Source organism: Pleurodeles waltl, chromosome 9 (genome assembly GCF_031143425.1).
Source record: "Pleurodeles waltl isolate 20211129_DDA chromosome 9, aPleWal1.hap1.20221129, whole genome shotgun sequence".
NCBI classification, from domain to species: Eukaryota; Metazoa; Chordata; class Amphibia; order Caudata; family Salamandridae; genus Pleurodeles; species Pleurodeles waltl.
Genome location: NC_090448.1, coordinates 1,078,144,201 through 1,078,156,831, shown reverse-complemented (window position 1 = coordinate 1,078,156,831; position 12,631 = coordinate 1,078,144,201).

Below are 12,631 nucleotides of genomic sequence, written 5' to 3'. Positions count from 1 at the left end.
TGTGTTAATTTTTGTCTGTATTCTTACCACATTAGGTTGCTCTCAAAAAAAGTATTTTGGGGGTTTTTGAAACAGTTTTGATTTTTTTTTAACTTTTCTTTTAATTTGTAGACAACAAAAGTATGGAGAATTCAAAAAAATAAGGGTTTCTAAAACTGGAGATAAAGTATGGGTAAAACAAAATCTAATGCCCAGGACGTCATTTGTCCTCTTCTGCTAGCTTATCCTGGGCTGTGGCATTCTCCTCTGAAGAGAAAATGATTGTCTTGCAAAGAGAACAGAAAGGTGGTTTATTCAATTAGGGTAGGTTGCTTGTAGCCTGACTTCCACAAACTGAGATGGTTCTGGATGGTCTAGTTGAACAGATGTAAAGGGACCTGACCACATCTAGCTCTGCACTTCTCTGCATTTCTCCTCAAGTTAAACGTTGAGGATGCATTGCCCTTAAGTGCTGCAATATCCCCATTGTTTCCATACCATACTGTTTCTTGTCACCTCTGCTAAATTCCTTTTGGCACAATTTGCACTTCACATACTTTGCGGACACTTTCATCCCTTCAGGTGCCATCTCAATAGAATTGTCACACAATAGATTTCTTTGGTGGCCTAGGAAATGCAGTTGGTGCTTGTTTATCACTATTAGATGAAGACATGTTTTCTCCTCACCAAAGGTCTGCGCAATTGCAACAGAAGATCCTCCAAGGCATCTTTAAATATGTTCACATCAAATAACTGCTCATGAATGAGGAAACAAGACTGATCACTCCCTTCAATAATTCAAAGCAACATTTTTAAACACTCAAATCTTTTAAGCTGTGTGTGTCTTGACTCTTATGAGAAACTTGAGCCACTCACAAGATGCCCGTGGGATCATATACTTATTGATTAATTTTTTATATTGTTGTATACAGAGGTTATTAATTAGTTGTATATGTATTTAATGCAAATAGTGAAGTAGGGTGTGATGATCTTTGTTGTTTTCATTTCCATTGCATTAGAATCAATAGTTCTTGTGAGAGTCAGGCACACAATCCTCTGCGTGCAGTTCGAGGGGGCAGAGCTCTATGTTTTACTCTTGTGGACCTCTTGTGAGACAGTACTTTTGTAATGGAGTTTTTAGTACTATATAATAGAAACACTGAAGGAAGTTTCATATTACTGTTTATGTCAAAGGGACATAAAGAAAGTGAAAACGACAGTACTAGAAACCGGCAATAACAGTTCCTGCATATTTACGATCCAGCGAGCATCTCACGAGATTCTCGCGAGAGGTTCGCTAGAGCAGAGACACTCTATATAAGACATTTGTTAGGCTAATTTTACTGTCTTACATTATTGTAGGATGTATAGAGTCTACTTTCTATTTAGGAAAATATTTCATGTGTATTAACATGTACTGCTAATTTCAGTTTGTCATTTTTTTATTTACAGGATTTCCTACAGGAAGATGGTCCAAAGTCATGTCTTCTACTAATACACATCAAGATAAAAATCATGTAAATGATTTAAGCTGTCAAAGTCCACCAAGGAGTATTTGGTATAGGAACTTTTTAAAATTCTGAAAAACACTAAACAAAGGACAGTGGCTTGTATGTTGTGTCACAATTAATTTTCACATAGCACACTGAGACAATATTGTTTGTACCGAAATGGAATGTGCTTCCTAGTGTGTTCTGTGCACCCAGTAAGTTTTCTACAGCAACCTTGTAGTATGGATATAGATGCATTGTTATCTTCTTGAGATGTTCTCCAAAGGTGATGTAAGTATGTAGTACTGTGTGATAGAGAGCACATTTTGTTGGGATACGTACCTAGGACAACAACCTTTGTTAGAAGGGTATCAAGAGAGCTTGGCTTCACTGCTGATATCTCTCCCTAAATTGATTGTTTAAGTGAATTTATAGGCTTTTTACAACATAATGTAATTCCAAAGTAAACATAGTAGGATGTGGAAAGGAGGAATTTTGTTTACACAGATTTCTTCCAAAGACAAAGGGGCATATTTACTAGAAGTGGCACAGCGCGTCCGCTGCACCAAAATTGGCAGCGCAGTGCTGCATCACTTCTAAAATTAAGGGATGCGCCTTATTTAAACAAAATATATTACATCCCTGTGTTTTCCCCTGCGCCAACGCTAAATTAGCAGCCAAGTGCTAATGCAGCCACCCTTGTGCCATTGTGCAAGGATGGCTGCATTGCAGGGGAGATTGTTTTTGTGCAGGAAGGGACACATATCTGCACAGAAACAATCTTTAATGGAGATTTGCCTCTTGTATGTGTGCTGCAGAATGCAGAATTTCTCCTCCGTGCGCCATGCTAATGCCATCCCTGGGGTGGCTTTGGATTTTGCACTACCTCAGGTTTACGAAATCTTGTAAATCTAGGGCAGCATCAAAATGTAGTGGGTGTTGCTGTAGAACACCCACAGCAACACTCTTTGCGCTCCCCTTACATGTAAAGTGCTGCTTGTTAAAGAACCGTATTTATAAGGTGGCGTTAAGCTACAAAAAGTGGTGTAACACTACCTTGTAAATATGACACAGTCTACAGAGCCACTTGAACGTCAAAAAAAGTGACGCTCTGGTGGCTATAGGGGCTTGTAAATATGCCCCAATGTGTTTACGTGACAGTGTAAAAGAAAAGACTGCACCTTAAAACTTCTGTATTGTGAGATATGTAAAGCATATTAGTGTGTGATTGACGATCAGTTTCCCTGCTTATAATTTTTCCGTACTTGATGGGTATATATTATTTTGATAATTTATTTATAAGGTGACACATTTAGGGTAACCATCAATTACCCTTAGAGGTCAACACAAATCTTTGGACATAGATAGGAGTGAGATACCATCCTAACATCCTAAATCAATAAACAGCTCTTTCAATATTGGAGCCAATAATTTATATGACCCCATGACCTATGTGGCCCTTAACCACCACACCAGTTTAATAATGTTCAAACATTTATTGCCCTTTAGATTAACAATGCTAAGATCACGCAACTCAAACGCAAGACCAAATGATAAAAGTACAGGAATAACACAGGCTGACCAAATCTACTGAACTATCTTAACCTTGACAAAATATTTATCATTAAGCATTCAAGAAACACCATGCAGAACAATAACAGTCACAGAGTAATGATGAAACAGAATAGATTTAGTTATCACAGATGAGTTGTTTACAATCAATTGGTACGAAACAATCAAATTTAGATTGTGACATCCTTAACTATTACTCTAATTCGATAAGCATGTTTGGGCTTCATGCAAAGAGAAAAGAAGACAAAAATCAATTTGGAAAACATCTGACTATGGTGCTACCCAAAAATAGCATCAAGCTTCTAGAAATTGCTGAGATAAAAAAACATTTCACAGGCTTTTAAAACATAGAATTAGCTTTAGGCCTTTTCATGTAGACCCACATTTAATAAAGTATGTCATTCACATTTTATATCAAATAATCATTTAATTCATTCACATTAGAATTCATATTAATTCATTTTAAGTACATTATAAAATATTTCCACATAAATCATCGTTATTTATTGTTAAACATACACTGTTTATGGTGTTTGCCGTCTTTGACCCTTTATATATTGTTCTTTTTTAACGCACATTAATTTCAAAACGGGTTTTTAATACACATTTATTCTTTTAATTAGTATTTTAATACTTCAACATTTTATTAATTAGCCTGCTCTCTAAAACAATGAACCATTGTATAGCATTAAAAAAGTGGAGCAGTTCATAAATGACCATAAAGTGCTTAAGTCTCAGTCAGGGCCTTGATAGTTATGTACAATAAGCCATTGTAGAGCATAAAAAGAGACAGACACAAAAAATACATCATTTTTACCCAAAGTACCGGCTGAGGGAAGAGGAAGAGAGACATCACCTTCACGCCCCTACACAAATTTGCTTAATGATAAAGTAAGTTGAAAAGTACATAGGCTCAAAAAATGCAAGTTTGCCTATCCCGAAATAATTCATGTAACATTAGCAGATCGAGTGTTTCATATGACGCTTCACGTTTTACATAGCATAAAGTGCATACACTCAGTTATTGCCCCGAATCCCGGGTGAGGGGAAGGAAAGAAACGCACCACAATCACCTTCACACCTTACACCCCTAGACCCTTACACCAGCGGCTTCTCTCCATGTCCTCTGCTCTCCATCCAGCCATACAGTGGGGACCATATTAGGGCATCACGTTTCCGCAACCTTTACACTCACATAAACTCTTTCCCATATAATACATTGATAAAAGCCAGGTCCTTCATTCTAGAAAGGTAGGAGAGTCCGTACTCAGCCAGGCTGACACAATACACAACCGGGCTACTGCCATAGCCACAAATATGAAATATTCATACCCTTTCGATTGCCCGACTCCCTCATCAACCTCTAACAGCATCAACTACTGGGTGATTTCTATATGAACACATAAAACTGTGAAAAAAGCCCTTATTCCTTCAATAAATATGTTTAGCCTTAGGCATTTGCAAAACACATGTACGTTATCAGTTTGATCTTCTCCACATCCATGACAATTGGCATCGGGCTTCCAGACCCACTCACATAATTTTGCAGGAGTATAATATAAATTGAATACAGATTTAAATTGCTGACGTCTTAAGCCCCTGCTGTTAGCAAGACCTTTCTCCCAACTTCAAATGATTTCTGAAGTTTCAGCCCCAATACTCCAGCCTTTTTCCCGTTTAGCATTCTGAGTCTCTAAGTCATCTGGAATAGCTTGCATTAATAGAGTATAGATTTGGCCAAACCTGGCTCCACCTTCAATAGCATCTATAATTGGTATTTCATTGCTTGAGACTTGGTCATTGTTCAGTTTACAGATAAACTCTCTAATCTGCAGATATTTAAAAAAGTCCTCCTTGTTAGACCATAGTTTTCTTGCAGCTCGCTGAGTAAGTGTAACTGATCACCACATGAAAAATCCCCCAATCTGACAATCCTGCTCTGCTTCCATCTTTTACCAACAATGTCCTGGAATATAGCGGGAAAGCTAGGGGACTTCCATATTGGAGTGTACTGACTAAATTTCATGAAACCTATTCTCCTCTTCACTTGCCTTCATACCTTATATGCCCCCTTCACAGTTTTAAACCTAACCTTCTTGTAATAGCTGTTCTATATTTCTGAGGAAGCACCCTCTTTGCCTCAGTTTACCCTTATCGATTTAATTATTAGGTTCATCTCTAAATGGGTGATGAAAGGGTCTATATAAAGGTCAAAATAAAGCAGGGGCCATGGCCAGCCCTGCCTTGTGCCACTCGTTATTATAATCCTTTCTGACTTTTTGCCCATTATCTGTAGTCCAGTGTAGGGAGCCTGATAGAAAGTACTGATAGCCTAAATAAACCCTTGGCCAAGTACCTTCCACTTCAAAACCTCCTACAAGCAACTCCAGGAGACCTGATCATAGGTCTTTTCTGAATCGAGTAAAATTAGGCCCACAGGTGTTTTTGTGGTCTCGGCTATATCAAATAGAGTGAAACCATGCTGCCAGGGTGATACCAAATTGGCAATTACCTTCCATAAGCGCATTGCCAAAATGTTTGCATGCAGTTTGGCAACCGTATTTATTAATGAGATTGGTCGATAAGACTCTGGGTTCTGAGGAGGCTTTCCCTTTATCCTGAAGACAGCAGTGTTAGTATCTTCCCAGGAGGAAGGAGCTTGTCCCTCAAGCTGTACCTCCCAAAAAAGTTGAGGTCATGTCTGACCCTAATTCTAGGACAATAGTCCTACAAAACTCCAGAAGTATTTTGCCGGCCACATGGCCTTTCCCTGCGCAAAATATCTTATGGACTCAGCTACATCCTTCATGGTAACTGGCAGCTCGAGCGAGGCCCCATCTTTCTCCTTTAGAGCTCCCCCTTCTACTGTGCCTAAGTAATTTGTATGGACATATGATGAAAGAGATATATCTTCTGTATATAGCTCTTCATAAAACTCATTCAAGGTTCAGATGATCCCCTCCGGTGTGTTTTGTCTCTGCCCGAGTCTATCCACTATAGACTCTTTCCACCTCTCCTCTTCTTTTTCCTAATTTGGAGTGCTAGAAGTCTCACAGTATTTTCCCCATACATGGACCTGGCTTTTTGACTGGGTCATCCCCACACTTTTTGCCTCCTTCCTCCTATTTTTCTGACCTGTTGTTGTTGGCTTTTGACCTCTGGACACTTTACCACTGCTAACCAGTGCTAAAGTGCATATGCTCTCTGTGTAAATGGTACTATTGATTGGTTTATCCATGATTGGCTATTTAATTTACTTATAAGTCCCTAGTAGAGTGCACTATATGTGCCTAGGGCCTGTAGATTAAATGCTACTAGTGGGCCTGCAGCACTGGTTGTGCCACCCACTTCAGTAGCCCCTTAACCTTGTCTCAGGCCTGCCATTGCAAGGCCTGTGTGTGCAGTTTCACTGCCACTTCGACTTGGCATTTAAAAGTACTTGCCAAGCCTAGAACTCCCCTTTTTCTACATATGTCACCCCTAATGTGTGCCCTAGGTAACCCCTAGAGCAGGGTGCTGTATGGGTAAAAGGCAGGACATGTACCTGTGTAGTTATATGTCCTGGTAGTGTAAACTCCTAAATTCGTTTTTACACTACTGTGAGGCCTGCTCCCTTCATAGGCTAACATTGGGGCTGCCCTCATACATTGTTGAAGTGGCAGCTGCTGATCTGAAAGGAGCAGGAAGGTCATATTTAGTATGTCCAGAATGGTAATACAAAATCTTGCTGACTGGTGAAGTCGGATTTAACATTACTATTCTAGAAATGCCACTTTTAGAAAGTGAGCATTTCTTTGCACTTAAATCTTTCTGTGCCTTTCAGTCCACGTCTGGCTAGGTTTAGTTGACAGCTCCTTGTGCATTCACTCAGACACAACCCAAACACAGGGTACTCAGCCTCACTTGCATACATCTGCATTTTGAATGGGTCTTCCTGGGCTGGGAGGGTGGAGGGCCTGCCCTCACACAAAGCACTGCCACACCCCCTACTGGGACCCTGGCAGACAGGATTGAACTGAAAGGGAACCTGGTGCATTTCTTAGACACTCTTTGAAGTCACCCCCACTTCAAAGGCACAATTTAGTATAAAACAGGGCCTCTGCCCTACCTCACCAGACACTTGCTGGAGAAGAAACCTGAACCAGAACCTGCATCCTGCCAAGAAGAACTGCCTGGCTGCCTAAAGGACTCACCTGACTGCTTTCTACAAAGGACTGCTGCCTTGCTGTTGCCCGGCTGTAAAAGTGCTCTCCAAGGGCTTGGATAGAGCTTGCCTCCTGTTCCCTGAAGTCTCAGGACCAAAAAGACTTCTCTTTTTCATTTGGACTCTTCCTGCGCCGAAAAGTTTGACGCACAGCTTGCTCCACGGCGAGAAAAACGCTGCACACCGACGCTGATCGACGCGACGCCTTCAGGACAACCAGAGCTTCGACGCACGGCCTCGCAAGGACCACGCCACCCGACTTCCAGAGGGGAAATCGACGCGACGCCTGCCGTGAGAGCGAAACTTCGACGCACAGCCCCGCGGAACGACGCGCAGCCGGAAAACAAGCAGGAGAATCCATGCACAGACCCCGGGACATCTGGTAATCCCGCGACCCACAGAAAGGGACTGTCCGCGCGCCGGAAAATGACGCACGACTTCCCCGCGTGAAAAATAACGACGCCCGTGTGTGCTGGGGAGAAATCGACGCACACACCATTTTTCCACGTATCTCTTCTTCTGCGGCCCTTTGCTGAGATTTTCCACTCCAAACCAGGTACTTTGTGCTTGAAAGAGACTTTGTTTGCTTTTTAAAGACTTAAGACACTTTTTAGTGATATCTTTACAAATTCATATTGCATCTTTGATTGTTTTGACCTGCAAATACCCAGATAAATATTATATATTTTTCTAAACACTGTGTGGTGTATTTTTGTGGTGCTATATTATGGTATTGTATGATTTATTGCACAAATGCTTTACACATTGCCTTCTAAGTTAAGTCTGACTGCTCGTGCCAAGCTACCAGAGGGTGGGCACAGGCTAATTTTGGATTGTGTGTGACTTACCCTGACTAGAGTGAGGGTTCTTCCTTGGACAGAGGGTAACCTGACTGCCAACCAAAAACCCCATTTCTAACAATTATGATCTGTAAGATTGACATTTTTCAGCTACTTTCTTGCTATAATAGTGATTTAACTGAGCTTTAAGTACAGTGATTTTATATTGTATCTCCCTACCATCCCTTCTCTCCATATCAGCTTAATTTGTTGTGTTTCCAGCATCAAAAGTTCCTCATAATATCCCTGGAATTGACTATGCCTCACCTTCTGCCGGTGAATGCTATAACTCATGGTTTCCCCTCTGACATACTGCCTTGCCTGCAGCAGTACCGCCATTTGTTACCAAGAACTCTGATAGCTACCTATGCATGTGTTCAACATAGTCTACATCCAAAAGTAACCTTCCGTCTAGTGTTCAGATCAACCTTGGCTTAGATAAACCCTCCCAAGAGATCTCTAAGACCAATGGGTTATGGTCAGATAGCACCCTTGGATATCTCTCTAGCCTCCAAGGGATGCTGAGACCAGAAAATAGTAGGTGAGACCACTTCTTGTGGGGGGAACAGAAGAACGTGTACCCGGGGTCTGGTGTTTTCACTCTGTCCCAGATATCTATCAGCTCATGATCTTATATAAGCTGTCAAACTGCTTTATACACCAATGGCTTTCTGCCAATATACTTTTGATGTCCCCCCCCAGCCACCGCTTATTTCTAAATAAATGTTGAGGTCACCTCACAGTATGAGGGCCACTGACCAAGATGAAAGCTTCACGTCCAGATAGCCCATTATGGCTGCCTCATCCAGGTAGGACCCTTAGACTCCACAGAGGGTGAATTCTTGGCTCCTCACCTGGCACTTCAGAATAACCTATCTGCTGAACTTATCTGAGAGCCCACAAATTATTAAACAGCTGTTCTTGCTAGCTAATATTGCCACCCCTGGGTTGTCGTGTATTGAGAAGTGCATCCAATGAGCAGGTACCCCAGTTCCACAGGCACAATCCTCTTTTCCCATGCAATATGGGTCTTCTTAATACAGATGATATCCGGCCTCATTGACCTAAGACCTAACGCAACTCTCCCCCCTTTAGCTCTATCACTCAACCACCAGACATTGATAGAGCAAATATGTAGCCTGTTGTCAGGCATCCTATGTTCAAAATATACCTGTAGTTAGAAACACCATTGCAGTTACGCGGTATAGGTCTAACATATCCTAGCCCGCCCCAGTCCCCCCTCAGCCACTCATGTGAAGGAATTAGACCAACCATGGTCTATTGATTGTTGTGTGCCCTTCATTCTGCCCTGACCAGGTCTGAATCAAATCAGCATTGTTAACGTTGCCTGCAACACATTTTGTGCACCACTCTATAGACTATCTAACAAAACCAAATAACAAAGACAGAAAAGAAAGAAGAGAGGAATTCCGAAAGTGGAGACATGAAGGCAATATTTTCAACACAAGTTATCTAGAAATTCCTTAGCTTTAATATCAGAAGGAAAAATAGTTGTTTTGTCATGCATAATTACTACTATCAATCTGGCTGGACTTATTAAAATGATTGTGCCCCCTTATCCTGAAAGGGTTTAATCATCTGCCACAGCCTCCACCATCTTTCTCCGGTGGCATGGCAGAAATACGGTCTTACAAAGAAAGTATATCGGCCAGCAGTGCACCTCTGCCTTTTCAAAAACAGCCTGCCTAAGAAAATAGTTTCTAAACAAGACCAAGATTGCCCAAGGTCTCTCAGCATCTTGTGTAGACGGCTAAGATGTTAATCACAGCACATGAGTCACAGTTTATGGATACTCTGTGGAAGCTGGAGGAGTTTGAAAACAGACTGAGATGGAGCAGTCTCGGGGTTTTAGGTGCAACAGAAGGCTTGGAAGGAAAAGCTATAAGATCATATGTAATTCAGCTATTCAAGGATGTCTTCCATGAGTTAGCAGAGAGGAAGTAGGGGATGGAGATACAGAGAGCCCCTTGGTCCCAGTCACACAAAAATAACAGAACCCTTGCTAATGACAGCACTCAACAAAACACATTTTAACAGACTACAGATTTAAAAGGTGGAATTTGATGAAACCTTGAGTCTATCTCATACAATTTTATATAGCCTGAATGCTTCCGTTTAATGGCACCATGCACTTTCTTCTACAAAACACCTCTATACATGTTGATACCTGAGTGTTAAACAGTTTAGTAAGGAAATCATTCCTTATGGAAGCATTTTTTCTCTCATTGAGCTGCATCGATTGCTTCAATTAAGTTAGTGCACACTCTCTGGTGTGAAAACACTCATGGATATGTCTAAAAACTTTTAGTGAGGAAGTAACCTCTCTCCACAAACCGTTTTTTCAGTAAAAAGGGTTAATAATGAAGTTTGAAAAAACATCCTTTTTAGTAACACATCACTACAATGTAAAACTCTGTAGATTGTATAACAGAACAACTATGCCCTGTTTTTTATTTTTATGACAACATATCCTCTTACCTGGCACTTCTCTACTGACTGATAACTCAGTACTATATACTTGATTGAGATGGTCTCTGTCTTTCAAACACCTTTTATGTTAGTTAACACATTTTCTGACTGTGTTTAGGAGGACACCCACCATACAAAATTATATATAGTAAGTACAATAATTGGAATATAGATCAACTGCTACTGAGAGAACCCTAGGTCTTAAAACAAAAGTATCTCCATAGCCACCTATGAACTCAACAATATAGCAAAGGTTGAATCAGCTAAGGTTCAATATCAAACACTCTTAATTTATCTATGGCGCTTAATATTATATAATATTCATGAAATGTCAACAGCAACTAGCACAGTAAAATAAACACAGACAATAAACACAAAAGTGTAATTACCATCAAAACAATAACAATACTATAAAATTATCACAATGCATTTTTTTATCATTTGTTCAAAATCCTTCAGTATTAGAGACTTCGGAAATCACATTGTAATCCAAATTATTAGTACTATCATAATAAGCACAAATATTGAAACTGGTTTCTAAATATATTATTTTATTTAACTATTTAGTCACAGCCGTCATACCTAAATTACGCTACATTTTCAATTACCTGCAAATGAAGCTGTATGTCGAAGGTAGCTGAATACACCAATCTCCTTAAATCAAAAATCAAATGACCTCTGCTGAGCACAAATCAAAGAAATTACACTTCCTTCACCTCCAACCACCAAGGGCAATCTCAGGTGCCTGAGGTTATGCAACAGATATAAGTATCTGAACCTTCACACCTTGCATATCCAATCACATCATTGTTTTTAAAACATTTGAAGAAGGAATGTCAACTATTGGTTGACCCTAATGTAACCTCACTCCTGCATTCTTCACAAAAGGAATATACCTCTTTCACAGTACATGTACTACATGTATCATACAAACAGCAGTTGGTCACAACCTAAGCTACATTTTGCCAATAATCTAACAGTTACATTTATAATGTTGCCACCCTCCCATTTGTTCTCATCATCACACCTTTATTCGGCTGTGAGCCATAAAAGGAATATAGAATCAAAGGAAACATTGTTTCAACAGCAAATATTCACATGAATAGTAAAACCAATTTGCATAAATAAATAACAGATGAGGTTCCTAAAATCAATAAATAACAATCATTTCATCATTACTTTGATTGAGAGTTGTAAGAATTCCTAAAATTAAAATTAATCTCCTGCCCAAAGTACTACCACTACTTTATTAGCTAGCTAATAGATAGCTATTTAACCATTATATAAGACAATAAACAGATAAGAAGAAATATTCTTAAAATGCATAAATACCTATATTTTCCTTCATATAAAAGACTAAAATTACATCTTAGGCAAGGTAATTTCCCAGGGTCTGTTAACTTGCTTGGAGGAGAACCTATTAACCGCTTGAGCTTCATAAAATTTATCTATAGATGTTTATTAGATCTGAGCTTATTAAACCCTCAGGCCCTCCTTTTCCCTGATAAATGAAGTCGCTAAGAGAAAGCAACTTATTCCAAAGACAATGGATGGGGTGATGGTAGACCTAAGCAATCTGGTCGCTTCATTGTAATTTCTAATTCCTTCATTCCTACAGAATGGTCGAATCCATTTTTTCCTTGGTTTATCGTAGGCTTTGCAGAATAACAAAACATGATCCACCGTTTCAATAGTCTCCATATTGCATAACCCACACTTCACCTCATGATTATTCTCACTTTAGGGACTCCATTTAATAGTAAAAGCCTTAATCTGGAGGATCCCATATCAAAACATCATGAATAGTGTTTTCGCTCGCCTAGGGTGGATTTTATCTAACCAGTCCTCGGCTCTTGGTATTGGTTTAATATCCAAAAAGCTCTCCTCTGAGCCCTCTCACTGGAATGACAGGTGTGCGTAGTAGAGTGAGAGGAGAAACTAGCCTCTCTGCTAAGGCCCCTCTCTTGGATGACAGGTATGTATAGTAGGGTGTGGGGAGGGAGTGGCCTCTCCTTCAAGACCTCTCTCTCAGATGACAGGTGTGCATAGTAGGTTGT